The 18608-nt window shown below is 36.2% G+C and overlaps 1 long non-coding RNA gene across 2 annotated transcripts in view; it reads right to left on the bottom strand.

The window, feature by feature from the left end:
- Positions 1 to 18608, bottom strand: part of LOC132593850 (uncharacterized) — a 407474-nt gene that overhangs the window by 47344 nt on the left and 341522 nt on the right. The window contains exons 6-7 of one of the 2 annotated variants that reach the window (XR_009559783.1): positions 15708 to 15790; positions 7062 to 7624 (exon numbers count right to left, since the gene is read on the bottom strand). This is a non-coding gene — a long non-coding RNA (uncharacterized lncRNA). Of the gene's footprint in view, positions 1 to 7061; positions 7625 to 15707; positions 15791 to 18608 lie in introns of those variants that run through there. The other variant, XR_009559782.1, reaches the window with a different exon arrangement.

Below are 18608 nucleotides of genomic sequence, written 5' to 3'. Positions count from 1 at the left end.
AAATAAGTTCTATTATCTTAAAAATAATAGATTTTAGTGCATTAGAATATTTTAATGTCTTAAAAATAAAAAGGGGTTTATTGTCTTATTTTACATATGAAGAGACAATAAGATCAAAATCATGACTTAATCATCTACAGGTGTGATATTTGCATACAAGCGTCATGGCCCAATAGTTAGCTTATTCAATTTACCATTCACGTGGCATAAGGTGGGTCTATCGGGAGAGTGAAGCCATTCATGTCGGTAGTGGCTCTGTGCAAAATGATAAGCTTTTTTGTTTTTATGTAAGGTAAAATTGCAAAGGTAGAGTTGAAATAGAGCTATAACATTTACTTGCATAAGTGATACATATTTTATATTATTTGTCATGCTTTAAAGTAAGAGTGCAAGCCAAATAAATAGAGATTGTATATAAATCAACTGTGAGAGGAATTGCACTTGCTTGGAAAGTTAATGATCATATAAAAATGCATGCAATACCGTCATATAATTTTACCAAGAGCTCCTTTACTCATTCTTGAAATTTAAACAGGAACTCTTCTTGTGATTTCTGTAGTCTGCAATAACTTACAAAGAGCATGTTATAGTCAACATGGCTTAGAGCTAAATAAGTGAACAAGAGTACATTCTGGGCTTATGAACAATAGGCAGTCCAGTCATCAAAAAATAATCCACGTGTCTTTACACCTGTTTCTTCATCTGTGGCATGCTAGGAGGATGTTAATATTCCTTATAACTTGTATTATTATTTATCATTGCCTGCAAGTTCTAACTAATTGAATAACACAAGCAACAGATATGTGAGGCATCTCTGCTGGGTAAAACTGTAAAAATACCAAAAAAAACATACGGCAAATATTCTTGATATTGGTCTAGTCAATAATTTTTTGGCTATGACACCAAAAGCACAGGCAACAAAAGCAAAATTAGACAAATGGAACTGAATCAAACTAAAAAGCTCTGCACAGCAAAGGAAACGATCAACAGAATAAAGAGACAATCTATGCATCAGAGAACATTTTTGCAAACCATACATCTGATAAGAGGTTAATACCTAAATCATGTAAGGAAACTCCTACAGTTCAAAAACAAGAAAACAACTATTCTGATTTTAAAAATGGGCAAAGGACTTGAATAAACATTTTCTCAACAAAGGCATGCAAATAGCCAATGGGTATTTGAAAAGATACTCAACATCATTCATCATCAAGGAAATGCAGATCAAAATATCAAGGAGAAATCACCTAACACCTGTTAGGATGGTATTATCAAAAAGACAGAAATAACAAGTATTTACTTAAAGATGTGGAAAATTTAGTGCTTTTCTGCTCTGTTGATGGAAAAGTAAAATGGTGCAGCTGCTATGAAAAACAGTATGGTGTTCCTTCAAAAAATACTAACATAGAACTACTTTATAGCTTTGGAAGATACAGATAGGGCCTTCCTCCTGGAGTAAAGAGTAGGTTTTGTCTTTTTTTTTTTTAAACTATTCAATATAATAAAGACAAAGTTTTCTTCTGGGGGAAAATTTGGATAGGTTTACTGCCATTTATAAAAGATTTGCATTCCATACACAGTTTCTATCCCATAACAGAACCCACTGCATTTGTATCACCTGGTCTTCTCTGTGTCTCTGTGTAGTTACTGCTATTGTGGTGAGTAATAAAGTCCTTTGTCTTTGACTCAGGAGCCTGTTGTCCACTGTGAGCATCCAGGAAACTATGTCAAACTAATACATTAGTTTGTAATTAGAGTAGAATCTAAGACCTGTCAGAAGTTTTGATAACTGGGTACAAAAAATTTTAAAAGACTTAACAATATGCATGCCAAAACCCTTCAAGCTCAATAATAAGCAACGAAATTCAGACCAGACAACAAAATAATTTCATTCTTTAACTGTTAAAAGTATTAATAATTTTCCATGAATTTTTGTGAGGTTTTAGGCACTTTCATATACTACTACTACTACTGCTCAATTCTATGGGGGCAGTTCAATATGTTGAAATGTCTTAAAAATGTACCCCTTAATATAATAAAATTTTTACATCATATATTAATCTAGTTTCTAAGAATTTATGACTCCTGGGTCTCAGCAATGATGAGATGATCAACATTCAGATGATCTGAATGTGTACCCTAGATTTTGGAACAGTATCTTTCTAAGTATTTACATGAGGACATGTAAATACAGACCCTCTTGGTAAAAAAGTCTGTCATATAAACAGAAGAATGCAGTACATGAAGGGATATACAGGAAGAAAAACAAACGGGCAAGAGGTAGAGTGAGAAAGTCATCTAGATTCTCACTAATATTTCAATCCTTTTACTCCGGTCGAGTTCTGACTCCTATATATATATATATATTTTTTGCTGTACGTGGGCCTCTCACTGTTGTGGCCTCTCCCGTTGCAGAGCACAGGCTCCGGACGCGCAGGCTCAGTGGCCATGGCTCATGGGCCCAGCCGCTCCGAGGCATGTGGGATCTTCCCAGACCGGGGCATGAACCCGTGTCCCCTGCATCGGCAGGCGGACTCTCAACCACTGCGCCACCAGGGAAGCCCCTGGATGTATTAATTTTTAAAAGACATACTCTTCGTAACATTACTATATCTATAATACACTGAAAATTATAACAATGTAGAAGAGCATTTAAAATGTATTTCTGTTTCTTATTTCCATTATTTTATGGTGATCTTTTCTGTTATAACTTTCTGAGTTCTGATTGCTCTAACCAAATAATCATAAATCAAGAGCAATTCAGCATTCTATAGGGGCTTCCTCATACAATAAAAAGAATAAAAATGCCTCTTAAGTTATAGAAGTCAGTAACCAGTGGTCTCTGTTTCTGACTTACAGTAACAAAACAGGGCTAACTTTACCATGTATGATCTTGTGGATATCTTCACGTAGTGGTGTGAGAGTGCTTTTTCACTGATAAAAGTGATTAAAATCCTATAATCATTGTGATAGGATATCAGAGACTGGAATTAGATCCGCTAAAATAATTGCATGGTAAGTCATTTTTTAAAAATCACAGCAAGTAGTTTTCTTAGCGTAGGATGTCTTTGATGTAATTTAAAATTTTTATCCAGTAAATAAACATGAACATCTGTATTAATTTTCATGCATAATTGATCCATGTAGAACAATCTTGATCTATTGTGTTATTAAAATGATTAGTTTTGTTATAAAAATAAATGTAATACACATTGAAGTAATTTGACAAAATCAGAAACAAACAAAATTGCAGTATTACACTACAAGACCCCACTGTTAACTGTTGGCCTTCTTACCTACATGTTTGTATTTTTATATGCAGATGTTAGCTTATATATAAAATTTGGTCAACAGTTAATTTCTCTGTGGATTTGAATGTCGATAGTACAACTTAGATTAGCAATTATAACAAAACGGTAAAAGAATTAATACTGTAGAAAAATGTTAAAAAGCAAATGAGACTACACTGATTTTGCATTTAAGTTCATTTTTATTATGCACTATTGTGTGCTCATATGGAAGAATCAGTAAACCATTGTCCAAAGGTCAAACTGGATTCTTATTTTTATAGATAAAGTTTTATTGGAACACGTTCATTTGTTTGCAAATTGTCTATAGTGGTTTTGCACTAAAATGGCAGAGTTTAGTGATTGTGACAAAGACAATATGGCCCACAAGGCTGGAAATATTTTTTATTTACTCCTGCACAGAAAAAAATGTTTGCTAATTTCTGTTTTAAGATATCAAAGAAATATAATATTCAGTTACTGCATCCAAAAGCTTACAATCTCTTTGAGTGGAAAAATATATGCGTCAAATAAATAACCACCAATTGCTGCATTTTGCCTAATACATTCCCCAAGCAGTGGCCTTCCACTTGAAAAATCCAGTTTGAGATAATCTTTAATGATTTTTGGTTATTCAGGCACACTGACTCTTCTGCATAGACTAGGGTGAATTAAGAATCTAACATTTAAAAATTTGAATTGAAAACAAATGAACAATAATACCTTATATTTCATCTATTTAGATTTTTCAAATTAACATGTTTAATACAATATTGATTTACACTTTGTCTTTTGATTTATCAACTCAAGAGTAAACCGTATCTGGAATTTCCTTTTGAAGTTAAAAAAGGGCCTGCATCTGGTTGAGAATATAGTCACAACTATAGAATTTAAATATTTTCAAGCCCACGTATGGTTTATGCTTTGATAAATGACCTCCACAGAGGTAAACAAAGCCATAGAAAAAAATATTTTGAGGATGAAAGAGTCTTCTATGGTATGAATTTTGCAGTCTGATGTATAGAGAATGAATGTTGTGGATGAAGAACTACGTTTGAAAAAATTATTAGTATGATATTGGGAAAATTTAAGGAATGCTATGCTAGAAAGTTAAGCTGATTGTGCTTCTTCTCTTTTATTTATGTTTCTTATTGTGGTAAGAATAGTTCACGAGACCTACCCTCTTAAATTTTTCAGTTCACAATGCAGTGTTGTTAAATATAGTCACAGTGTCACATAGCAGATATCTAGAATTTATTCATCTTGCATAATCAAACTTTATAGCCATTGAAAAAGTCCCCATTTTCCTCTCCCTTGGCAACCACCATTCTACTCTCTTGCTATAAGTTTGACTGTTTTGGACACCCCATGTAAATGGAATCATGCAGTAGTTATCTTTTTGTGACTCGCTTATTTCACTTAGCATAATGTCCTCCATTTTCATCCATGCTGTTGCATATGGCAGAATCTCCTTCTTTTTAAGAGCCGAACTATATTCCATTTTCCTTTTTTCATTCATCAATCAATAGACACTTAGGTTGCTTTCATATATTGGCTATTATGAATAATGTTGTTATGAACATGGGAGTACAGATATCTCTTTGAGATCCTGATTTCAGTTCTTTAGGGTTTATACCCAGAAGTGTAATTGCTAGATTATATTGTAGTTCTATTTTTTAATTTTTTGAGGAACCTCCATATTATTTTCCATAACGAATGCACCATTTTGCATTCCCACCAACAGTGTACAAGTATTCCAATTTCTCCACATCCTTGTCAATACCTGTTAACGTTTTGTTTGTTTGTTTGTTTTAATTTCAATTCTAAGAGGTGGGATGTAATATCTCATTGTGCATTTTCCTGTGGATTAGTAATCTTGAGCACATTTTCCTATACTGTTCAGACATGTGTGTGTCTTTGTTGGAGAAATGTCTATTCAAGTATTTTGCTCATTTTTATATCGAGTATTGCTATTAGGTATTGTGTTGTAGGATTTCCTTATATGTTGAGGAAATTAACCCCTTATCAGATGCATGGTTTGCAAAAGTTTTCTCCTATTTTATATGTTGCATTTTCACTATGCTGATTGTTTTCTGTGTTGTGCAGGGGCTTTTTAGTTTGAGGTAGTCCCACTTGTATGTTTTTGTTTGTCTTTTGGTGTCATATCCAAGAAATCATTGCCAAGACTAATGCCATGAAGGTTTTCCCCTATGTTTTCTTCTAATAGTTTTACAGATTTAGGTCTTATGTTTAAATCTTTCATCTATTTTGAGTTGACTTTCATATATGTTACAAGATAAAGATCCAATTTCATTCTATTTCATGTGGATATCTGGTTTTTCCAACACCATTTGTTGAAGAGACCATCCTTTCCCATTCTGTATTCTTGGCAATTTAGTTGAAGATCAATAGATGATACAGGTGTGTTTATTTCTGGGCTCTCTGTTCTGTTCCATTGGCCTATATGTCAGTTTTTGTGTCCGTACCATATTTTTAAATTACTGTAGCTTTTTAATTCATTGGAAGTCAGGAAATGTGCTATTCCTCAGCTTTGTTCTTTCTCAAGTTAGCTTTGGCTATCTGGAATCTCAAATTATAGCATGGATTCTTCCCTCTTTGATGTGACAATCTCTGGGTCATTTAAACATAAGACTGTGTATTTCATAAATGAAAAAAAGAAATATCAAAAAAGAATTTCTCTTTTCGCATAGAAGAATGAATTTCAAGTACTTCTAATTAACACTGGCAATGCTAAAATTCATAACCTCTTTATTTACTTCAAATAGTAAACTCTGCACTCTGTCTTCTGATATTTGAGATTCATTTTAGATCTGAATACATTACATACTGAACTACAGTGTTTTTAAGTTATAAGCAATCTTAGAGATCACAATTTGAATTTATCCCTTTTTTAGCTGAGATAATTGGGATTCAATAAGTATATGGAAGTAACTGGGTTAGAGTTATTTTCCATAATAAAATCAGCTTTTATTTTTCCTCAAACACAGTATGTATGTACTGCCTTATGTATGAAAATTGTTTGGTTATTACCTCAATACAAAAACAGTAAATAATAAAGGTAAAATACTAGAGTTACTAATGTAATTCTGATGTATATTATTGTTGCTAGACATACTCACTTAGGGAGAGATTGGTTTCATTGATATTCTAGAGAATTACAGGAGGAATATCCACACACACTAATGTCAGTTATGTATGTAAATCCTCTGTACAATGATGGGAGAATAACCCCAAAGTGTTTGACTTAATTAATCTTTTCTGAGGCCCTTCACTACAGAACTAAAAATCTAAATAACGAGTAGGGACGAGGTATTAAGTATCTTTCTGCACTTAGAGGATGATTAATTATAATGGCTAAACCCCTCAACATTAAGTTGAATACTAATCTGATGACAGAATTTGGAGTTAAGCCAATGCTATGCATACCTCTGGGTGATTTCTACCCTTTTGACAGAGTAATAAAAAAAAAAGAGGAATATATTAATAGTTTATACTCATCCCACTTAACACAGTCTCCTTTAAATGTGTTCATAAGTTAAGTGAAAAAGTAAATTTCTCATACCTTCTTGGCCATAAACGTAAGATGCATATTTATCTGTTATCGATCTGATGCTCTTCTCTGGGTATTGAGATATATAATGTGGACCTTCTTCAAATACAAGTGAGGAAAGGAAACAACAAAGAAGAAATAACCTGAACCTATAATTTACACTTACATCTTTCTGTTGCGCTTGCCTGTTGACTGAAGACAGCTTGGAGAAAAAGTACACTCCTGTATCGTTGCAAACTGCTTTGAGATGGTTTTGATTTACAGACCAGATACTCACTAAATTGCTCTGTACCACATGGATTCACAGGGCTGGCACAAATAAACTAAAAGGGCAAATGGGTAGAAGGTCAAAGATAAACGTTATTAAACACTTTTGGCAACAGACGATAGAAATAGGGAAACCACTTTCACAAAGAGTTGGAAAAACAAGAAGCTCTTTCAAACTTATTTTCATTGTTCCAAGGGACTAAGCTTACCCCAGTGATAATAGATGGAAAAAAGCCTTCTAGATATTTATTTCTAAATCCCCCTTCTCTAACTTTGGTGTTTAGAAATAGAGAAGAATATGAGGTCTAGTGTCAACCTCCTGAGCCCTAATAAATTTCTTCTTTCTTCAATGTGGATCGATTTCGTCATGCCACCATTCTTCAGATCATTCACCTTGCTCCATTCAGTTGGAATAAAGCACCATACGGCTGCTGTGTGCTAGGATTTTTTTCTCCATTAACTCACAGTTATTGTCCATTTCCCTCTCCTTATATGTGACCTGAAAGTAGATACATATCATATCTTAAAAAGTTCATATTACTTATTTTGAATAAATGGAATTTAAAAATTCATATGAGTTCCACTTAAGTCTTTTTTTTAAGGGAAGATATCTGCTCATACTAGCAACTGTATGTGGCTACATGTGACCAAAATAACACTGGGTTCCTGCTTCTATGTCGTGCCTCATCATAGCACAAGGTTACATTCGCAAGAAGTACTGAAAAGTAGAGAAACATTATTGAGTTTTCTCAGTGATATAATGACAGGGTACACTGTTTGATGTAAAGAAAATAAATGTTTTCACATTTGTCTTTTAAATAACCACAAGGGCTGATTTGGAGTCTACCTCTCTGATCTCTATACTTTCCTCCAAAAATTCTATGCCAGAAACCTTTGCCTAAGTGTCATCTTATTTTCTCTTCTCTCCCTTTCTGTCCTAATTCAGTAATTCAGTACTGAGCAGATCAACTTATCTTCTGTGCCCTTTTTTCCACTATTTCTGTAATTTTATCCATTACCTGTATTTATTTCACAAAGCCTTGATCTACATGCAGAAATGCCTTAGATAGTTTTTGAAAGAACAGAAAGGCATTAATCTGCCAACATGCAGACTTCACTCTATTATAGATTTAATTTTATTTCATGATATCCTATGGAATATGTTTAAATATAGTCATATATTTATTAATATAAATTTTTCTTTTGCTTTCCCTTTGCATATCAGAAGGAAAGCCTAGGAAGTCTAAATTATAATTAAGAAATACTAGAGAAAGACTTTTCCAGGAAATCCACTTATGAAGGAATAGTAGAGAAAGTCTTCTCTGTCCAGTTTAGGGGTCAGGGAAGATTTTAGGACTGGTGGAAGGAAAGCAAAGGAGTCAGAAGCCAGCACCCTCAGACTGGAAACATGACACCACAAACGTAAAACCTTGCAGTGGCTAATCCTCTGCAGATGTAGTGGGGCAGGTTACAGCCATCCAAGAGAATCCCACACAGATGATGTAGGAGCAAAACCACAGCACTGGGGATGGTAAGTCAAAATATAGCCTTGCCTAAGGTGGCAATTCTGATTACCCATAGCCACTATGTGGCATGAAGGATGGTCAGAATTTTCTCTTTCCACATGGAGAGATGGAATCCTGGGGCTGGATAGGGCTTGCGTCTGTTCAGAGTCTCAGTCCTTCAGTAGAAAACCAGGGTCAGGACAAAGAAAACAAAGTGTGTGGGTGATTCTGTATTAGAGTTGAATGGACAGGACTGTGGACTTCCACAGCAGGTGTCATGGTGACAACCCGAAAACCAAAGAGACCAGCTACATGTATGCAGACACCAAGATGGCAGGGGTCATATTCACCTAGTAGACACTTCATGTCAGAGATAAGCACAAGCTCAAGAATAAGTAGAGGTCCCCCTGGCATGCCAACTGTTCTTCTCTACTTCTTAGAGCAACACACAGACACAGTCTTAGAAAGGCAGAGGGAAGAGAAACCCTAAAAGCCTGAACACAGACATCACCTTCTGTCCAAGACAGAGTAGCAGAAAATAGATATACAATCCCATATGCAGCAAAAAAAAACCAACAACAAGACAAATCATAAGAGACAATGAGATTTTCAAGTCACTGGACATCAGACAAAAAAAAAGGACAGCGATTGCTGAGTGGGATAGCCAGAATTCTGAAGACGACCCTCCAAGATTACCGTCCTCTGATTACTCGTTCAAACTCTAACATAGTGAAAGAACTCCATGGATAGAATTAAAGTTACTAATCAGCTGACTTTCAGATAGAGAGATCATCTTGCATGATCCAGGAATTCCAATGTGATCACAGAGGAATAGGCAGAGGAGTCCTTAGAAGCAATGCAGCAGCAGAGGAGCAGAGGGGGCAGTAGGAGAGATCGCAGAGATTAGAAGCCTGGAAAAACTTGACTAGCCCTTGTTGGCTTTGAAGGTGACTTCTAGTCGGAAGATATAAGCATCCTCTTCAATCTGAGAACCACCCCTGTCCTTAGCCACAGAGAAATGAACTCTGCCAATGACCTGAATGAGCCTGGGAACAGATTGTCCCCTAGAGCTTCTGGAAGGGAATGCAGCTATCTGCACCTTTATTTTAGCCTTTGAGGCTGTAGGCAGAGAACTAGCTGAGCCACACAGTGTCTGACCTAAATAACTGAGAAGGTAAGTGGGTGTTGTTTTAAGTCTCTAAGATTTTATTAATTTGTTATGGCAGCTATCAAAAGCAAACACACTGACGGGCAGGAAATGAACAAGGTGAGCCCTACATGAGTCCCAGCTCTCTGTCTTAAAGGGAGGGAGAGTCCAGGCAGCCCCTGGCACACTCCCTCCTTTGATCAGACAGAAATGAGATTTAAGGGGGGAACGAGGTAGAAAGAGTCAAGATGGCAGGTTTGAACATAATTATATCACTAGTCAGGTTAAATGTAAGTGGTCTTAACACCTTAAATTTTGTCAGTTGTATAAAAAATGTAAGACCTGACTATAGGCTGCCTACAAGTAACGTAATTTAAATACAAAGACAAAAATAGGTTAAAAGTAAAAGGATGGGAAAAGATTAGATTAATCAGTATCCAATCTGGAGACAGAAGCCACACAGTAAAGGAAATTTTAATGTAAATAATATTATGCATCATAAAATTGATATATATATATCCATTATTTATGCAATACAAATAATTTAATATAGAACAATCATAGGGGGCAAGTAAAAACACGGAGAGAAAACTCTACGAGGTCCACCAAGGCTAGGAAAGAACATCTGTGGAAGAGAACCCTTGGAAGAAAAGATCAGTCCTTGTTGAAGAAGGTGGAGTTGCAGCCAATTGGTTGGAAGTTTGCTAGGTTGACTGGGCCAGAGCCGGTCCAGAGTCTCCAGGCTGAGAGAGATGGGAGCCACTGTGGATGGGCTGGGACTCAGAGGACGTCGGTGTGCTACAGTAGGTGCTGCTGAGACCAGGGGCTGGAGAGGAACCGCCCCTGCAGGAGCTGGGACACTCTGCCGGAACCAGCTTTGGCCCCCAGCAAAGATCCTGACATGTGAGAGTGGGGCTGGGCAAGGAATGGAATCAGAAGGCAACAACCCAGGTTGGGGCTCAGGTCTGCACTATCTAGGTCTCCTGATGCTGCTGCTGCTACCACCTGGGTCATCAGCTGAAGAAAACAGATGACCAAGACAGTGCTGAATTCTTTGCAAATATTTTCCCCCATTCCATAGGTTGTTTTTTTGTTTCGTAGATAGTTTCCTTTGCTGTGCAAAAGCTTTTAAGTTTTGTTAGTTTATTTTGGCTTTTTCTTCTTTTGCCTTAGGAGACATATCCAAAAAAATATTGCTACAATTTATGCCAATGAGGGTTCTGCCTATGTTCTCTTCTAGGAGTTTTGTGGTTTCAGGTCTGAATTTCTTTTAGGTCTTTAATCCATTTTGAGTTTATTTTTGTTTGTAGTATGAGGAAATGTTCTAATCTCATTCTTTTACATGGAGCTATCCCAGAACCACTTATTGATACGAAAAGTACTATCCATAAGAGAAGAAACTGATAAACTGTTTCTTTTATTACAATTTAAAATGTATGCTCTTTGAAAGATACTGTTAAGAAAAGGAAAATAAAAAACTACAGACTGGGAGAAAATACTTGGAAATCATATATCTGATGAAGGACTTGGGTCCAGGGTATATAAAGAACTCTCAAACCTCAATAATAGGAAAAAAAAAAAAACTTAGTTGAAAGGGGAGGGGAAGCTAATAATTGAAATACTTCACAAAAAAGATATACAAGATAATAAATAAGCATATAAAAGATGCTCGATATTAATAGTCATTAGGAGTATCCAAATTAAAACCAAAATGGGATACTACTATACATCTGTAGGGAGAGCTAAAATTTAAGACAGACCATGCCAAATATTGATGAAGATGCGAAAGACCTGGAACTCTCATACACAACTCCTGGGGGTGCAAATGGTACAAACACTTTGAAAAACAGTTCCACCATTTCTTAAAAACTTAATCATACACTGACCCTGCCATTACACAACTAGGTAAATTTCACTCTGTAGTTTCCTCAGATAAATGAAAGCATCTGGACAGTTTTTTTTTTTTTTTTTTTTTTTTTTTTTTTTTTTTTTTTTGCAGTACGTGGGCCTCTCACTGTTGTGGCCTCTCCCATTGCAGAGCATAGGCTCAGCGAGCCCGCTCCGTGGCATGTGGGATCTTCCCCGACCGGCACACGAACCCATGTCCCCTGCATCAGCAGGCAGACCCTCAACCACTGCGCCATCAGGGAAGCCCACATCTGGACAGTTTTGAAGTGGATAAAACAAAGATATCTTTAATGGGTGACATTAAAATCTTCTCCATCTGTGCTCACTCCTCGTCATGTCTTCTGGTACAGGTGGAAGTTGAAAATACAATATCAGAGAAAAACAATTTTTTTTTTTCAAATCTGAGTTTTAGGTATAAACATTTAATTTCATTAGTATAACTACTTTTAGTTATGAACAACATTTCTTTCTCTTTTTTTTATGAACAATATTTCTTATAAGATTCATTGACCTTTAAATAGATCACTCTGCACTTTCCTGGCGCTCAGCTTAATAAGCACTTTTATCCTGCCCTCTGCTTGAGGGAATACTGCATGTATATAATGCAAACATCTTTACTAAGCTGCATCACAGTGTACTGAGTTAAATAGACTTCATTCATATCCTTGGAATCTTGATAATGCAAATGTCTACACTGCATAAATTGTATGTTTCTTATGTATCTGTCCTGAGCATTTCTTTGAGAAGAAAACTGGTAGCAATCATTTAATTCGGATGCTTAACCTTCCATACAGTTCCTCGTGGTGCTTTTCAGGAAAAGATAACACGTTGACAAAGCCATAACCAAAAAATCCATTAGCGTAAAAAACTAACCCTGCTAACTGGTTAATTGGGTAAGACATTTAGCAAGGCCACAGTTTGTGACAAGAAGCTGGTCTGAAAAGACCATTTAAATAAAGCATGACTGAAGTAAGTACAAACACTCATATTTTGATGGGAAAACAAAATACACAAACGAAGTACATTTACTACGAATACTAAATTAATTTGCAAAAATAATCTCATATCTCACCAGATGTTTTACCAAATGAAAGGAAAATATAGTCAGCAATTTTTCTAAATGTCACGGATCACTGTGATTCATTAGGCTACTGATTTACTCTACCCTCCATTTACTCTCCAAGTCCTGCTGGTGGTATAGCCCCTATGATTTCCCTATAAATGCACTGGACTTTGTCAATACTGCTTATTGAAGGAAAGCCCTCAAGAAAGATCCATAATGAATGAGGAAGCAGGCTAGAGAAGGGCAAATAGGTACTCGAAAACGTGGTGTTAGATGAAGTCCAGCTTGCAGCCAGACCCAGAAGGGGCTCCTTAGAGCTGCCTTGCCTTGATACAAGGGACTTGAGTTTTATAGGGCCTGGGGCAAACTTCTAGTCTCCTCCTTAATAAAGAGGCTTTAATCACCCCAAAGGCAAGCCCTTGGAGGGAATAGATAGGAGCAAAGAGTGAAAGCACCAACCGCACAGAGGGAAAGGGCAGACCAAGGATCTAAGGTACCTGGTCCTGAACCAGCAGCATCTGATACAAGGGTGTTTTAACTTATTTAATCCTATAACCCGCCAGGTAGATATTAATTTTGTGTCTGTTTTCCATAAGAAACTGATGCACAGAGAGGCTACTTAGCCTGCCAATTTTACATAGCAAGTAAGTAGCCTCACCCATACTTGCAGAAAATAAAGGGAAGGTGGGAGAGATGAAGGAGCAAAGGAGAGAAGGGGAGAGAGAGGGTGAGAGTAAGGAAATCTGCAAAATATGCTTATGATCTCCAACTTTTCAGAGGTTCCTACCGAAATTGCGAAATACAAATAAATTGGTGTCAACAACATTCGAGGTTCTTTACCTGGTTCTCACTTTACAGAGGAACTTGGGTAAGGACAAATAAAGCCTATGACACCAGTCAAGTGACACACATTTTAAAAATCCACTTTTTCATTCAAAATTGCAATGAAAATTACAATCTCTAACTTAACCAGGAAACTCTTTACTCTATTTTTTTCCAGGATGTTTACATGGATATTTCACTTCTCTTTCTTTTGTTTCGTAATACAGGGATTGAATACTTACAAATACAATCCCTGCTTCTTGCAGATGATCTAGGTGAGTGACACATAAACAAGATTAAGTCATGTTATCTTTAGGTGACTTGGTTTCCATTTTTTGTAATGTGAATATATTAAGATATATTACATGGTTTAGATTTTAAAATACAGTGTATTTCAAAAGACATTTAAAATAAAAATATACTATAGAAAAATATGCTTGTTTGAATACTTTTCAAAATGACACTATTTTTGTAACCTGATAGTTACAAAAATCCATATCTACAATAGCAAACTCCTTTGTTCTTCATTCATAATATATTTCTGTCCATTAATTTAACTTTATGCTTATTTCTACAGCCTCAGTTGCACCCTTGGTACTTCCTACCTAGAACCACAAAGGAGCTACCTTACATATTTTTGGTAATACCAAATTATTTCATCCTTTTTTTCTCTATATATGATTATATCAACACAATCCACCTAAGTCATATGACATTAATTTAATGACTTATGAAGGTAATTTATTAAATCTAAAATCTCATTTCTTTAGCCAACATGCTTTATATGTACCCTTTCTCTTCATGTATCTCTTTATCCCTTCAAACCCATCTAGATCCCTATTCTTTTTAATCCTACACTGAAAACTGAGCTTTCTTTAAGTTGTCTTGCATAGGTTTCTAAATTATGTATAAAGTTTTATACCTTGAAATTTCCCTGAACATCTCAAGTCATCATTGCCTGTATGTCGAGCTGGATGTCCAATAAAAACACTAGATGTATCTAGGTACTTTTGTCTTTTGCATCACATTGCATTATTAATTTTGATGGTCAAAGTGTTTTTAAGATAAAACCTAAAGCACCATATTATATAGTTGTATGTTTCATATTATAATTTGCAAAAGATTAATATGATTTCAATAACATAGTGAAAATATTGTGCCATTGTGATGCTAATTTGAGTACCATCTAGGAGGTATTTCCTTTTTTGTGTACTTGTATACTTCATTTGCAGCTTTTCTCTCTCAGAGGTCCCTGAGGAACTTTGCTACTGCTCCCAGTTTCTGCCAGGCACAACTTATATGGGTTTCACAGATAATCCAGCAAAGTCTTGACACAGGCGGTCAGACAGGGAGCAAAGAAGGAGAAGTGACTCTCTACATCAAAGAGAGTACAACCCACTCGGCACAGTTTTATCCCAAGGTGTATAACACGCATTATCCATGCATCCTGAAAACATCCTTTTCATTCTAGGGCTATGGTGAGTCCTTCCAAGCAATCTGAAATTGTACTTGCAAATATAATTCCTAGTTCTCGTAATATGACCTAGGCGAACGATGCATAAACAAGCATGTGGCTTATCATCCAATGCCTGGGAAGACAAATGGAATTCAGGTAGTGTATTCTGAGCAATTATAAAGAGACTACTCCCAGCGGCACTGCCCCGCATCCTACACATACCTCACTGCTTATATAAAACAATCGCTGTCTGATGAATGGTTTCAACAAAGCAGCAAAGAAACAACACTGTAAATGGCATAAAGAAGTAACACTTGACCTAACACTCTAATAGCTTATGATAATAGGATTTGAAAAGGAAGTGCAGACATAACAAATTGTAAACATCAAACCTATTTTGACACAAAGGAGGGAGCGTCATAATGCAGTTAGCATGGTCAATTTTTTTAAGTGAAATCAGTGATAGCCATACTCACTTAGGAGGAAAGAGCTGGTGGAAAAAGAAAAGCTCTTAAATGGCTTGAGGACTTTTTCTCTCTCGTGTCAAGGGCAGTAGTCTACGCAGCATAGGGACTTAATATATACTGAGAGCACGAAATTTGAAAATCAAATCAGATAATCTTTGGTATCAATTTAAGACACAGACTACCAATCATCAGTGCAGAAAGAAAAGTCACTTACCTGATGTTAAAATTCATATGCCTCTTTTGAGCTATGTTATACAATAATATGACCTTATGCAGTTTTTCTTATTAACGGGTAGCCTGTGAAAGAAATAAAAGTAATGAAAGGTAAAGATATTCAGTACATAGAGACATTAAATTATCCCATTTAGGGTCACATATTTCTAAGAAAAATCACACACACACATACTCTCATACACTCTAGAAATGCTTAAGTGTAAATTCTCCTTCATAGAGCACTAACTTTTAGGCACCTCTCTCTGAAATTCAAACAAATTAAATAAACTCAATGTTATGCAAGTATGTGCTTCCTGTTATACCAATGCATATTCAGGTCAAACTCACTGGATATGTATCTGAGAGCAGAAATTTCTCTTTTACTAAAGAACATACAGAGAAAACAAAATTAGTTCCTTAAGTAAATATCTGTCAGACTTTTGATAGACTGCTCCATTTAGCCATTTAAATAAATTCCCTTGATATTTTCATTCTTAAAATTCTTTGATAAAAAATTAAGTCATTAACTTAGTCCCAATATTGTTAATTAATTAATAATACTCATTTTCATTGTTTGTTGATACAATCTTCAGTCTACGCCTGAGTAAATAGTCTTCGTTCAGAAAGTCACTGGTTAAATTATCCTGTGTCATTTATCACTAAAGGCACAGGCATGTTTGTACTGTGAAGTTCCTTCTCTGCTAAAAAATAATTGAGGCTTTGAGCTTCCAAAAGGTTAACTAACCTATGAATGACCAAATAGTTCCATCTCAGAGGGTCATTGTTCTTAAAAGTCACAGTCATTAGAAGTGATTACAGCTTAACTACCTACCTTGGACTTGTTTTTAAATCTTGAAGAATTAGAAAGCAAAATAAAAATTCTCACTTTTATCAGGGGTTAGATTACCACAGGGTCAGCACCTACAAGGTGAGAATGTCAGTGGCTGGGCACAATTTTGTACTCGGTCCTAAAGAGACCCTAAACTGCTTAGAAGAAAAAGACGGATCCCCAACCCCTTTTGCAGGGGAGGGGATTTTCCATAAATGCTACTACAAAAAAACAAACTAAAATTTTTTGCAGAGTTTTGTTGTTGTTGTTTTACTGTTAGAGATGATATTTGCAGACCTCGAATCATAACCATAAAGTCACATGTAATTTTAAGAAGTTCCAGATATTTGTATATAAGGAGAAGAAAAAATTTAAAGGAGCTGGTCTCTTCTTCCACGTCTCCATCCAGAGCAAGACTGGTAAAAGGGCAATAATACAACAGCTCTGCTTTACCCATCTCAGGATTCAGGGATGAAGGGTAAGGATGTTTTATAAATGGAAGAAATTTCCGTATTACCGACTTCTATTTATGCATGATATACTGAGCTTCCCCTGATTGTATTTCTTATAAATGTTGGTTAAAAGGGATGATGGGGCTTCCCTGGTGGCGCAGTGGTTGAGAGTCCGCCTGTCGATGCAGGGGACACGGGTTCGTGCCCCGGTCCGGGAGGATCCCACGTGCCGCGGAGCGGCTGGGCCCGTGAGCCATGGCCGCTGAGCCTGCGCGTCCGGAGTCTGTGCTCCGCAACGGGAGAGGCCACAGCAGTGAGAGGCCCGCGTACCGAAAAAAAAAAAAAAAAAAAAAAAGGGATGATGAATGAGTGAATTACAGTTGAAAAAAGAAATAAATAATATGATCAATAAGAACCGTTTCTTCTTCTTTCCAAAACAGATGAACTGGTGAAGTTATCATTGAAAGTCTGCGTGAGTGTGTGTTAGCTACACAACAAGAGCATGCTGTTACATGTTCATGTGTAATTGTGAAGGAAAAATTTACCCAGACTAGTTAAAAGGACAAGAAAGATTTATTTAAGACTATAGCAGTAGGAAAGAGAGATTGATGTCAACTCCACTGAAAGAAAAGGTGAAAGAGATTTTAAGCATGAGAGTGAACAGTGAAAAAGTACAGGAGGACATTGGAGGGAGGCTGGTCAGGGTGATGAGGTATCCGTGTTTGCTAACTGACACTTAGGAAGTCAGGCTCCCACCGTCCCACAGACACTACGAAGTGGGGCACCATCTTGTTGATTTCATTTCAATGGAAAGCCTCTCAGGTCCTTGAGAAAGACATTCCTGGATTGTAGAAGGTTTATATCTCAAAGGAACAGAGAAAGAATTTACGACGGATGGCTACTTTTCTCAAGTAAATGCTCTAAGAAAAGGGAAGTCAGGGGGTTGTAGTCAGAAGGAAATCTATCTAAATTTTAACCAAGTTAAAAGCTGTGACAAAGCAAGAGAGAGGCATGGACATATATACACTACCAAACGTAAGGTAGATAGCTAGTGGGAAGCAGCCGCATAGCACAGGGAGATCAGCTCGGTGCTTTGTGACCGCCTGGAGGGGTGGGATAGGGAGGGTGGGAGGGAGGGAGACGCAAGAGGGAAGAGATATGGGAACATATGTATATGTATAACTGATTCACTTTGTTGTAAAGCAGAAACTAACACACCATTGTAAAGCAATTATACTCCAATAAAGATGTTAAAAAATAAAAGAGAATGTTAAAGCCATCTTAGTCAATGCCTAACCATGTTTATACATTTTGTTAAACTTGCCTATTCATATATTATCCTTATGCATGTGAAAATGATATTGACCTGGTCTATAGCAGTTAGAAGTAGACATGTTCCTATGCCCAAAGTGCTTGCAATGTATTAGCCAATAATATAGTCTCTTCAAAAAGGAAATTATAGAATACCTATTTGTGTGTTATAATTATCAAATACATGCTGTAGGCACCCAATTACAAAGACAGCATATTTTTATACCAGGCTAAATAAATATCAGGTGAAAGAAAACTATGTGCTAGTTGCTTATTTCCAAGAAAAAGTTCATTTTACATTTACTGATTC

The sequence above is a fragment of the Globicephala melas genome, chromosome 18 (assembly GCF_963455315.2).
Source record: "Globicephala melas chromosome 18, mGloMel1.2, whole genome shotgun sequence".
NCBI lineage: Eukaryota > Metazoa > Chordata > Mammalia > Artiodactyla > Delphinidae > Globicephala > Globicephala melas.
The sequence above is the reverse complement of the archived record's forward strand: the minus strand, read 5'-3'. Positions and strand labels throughout refer to the sequence as shown.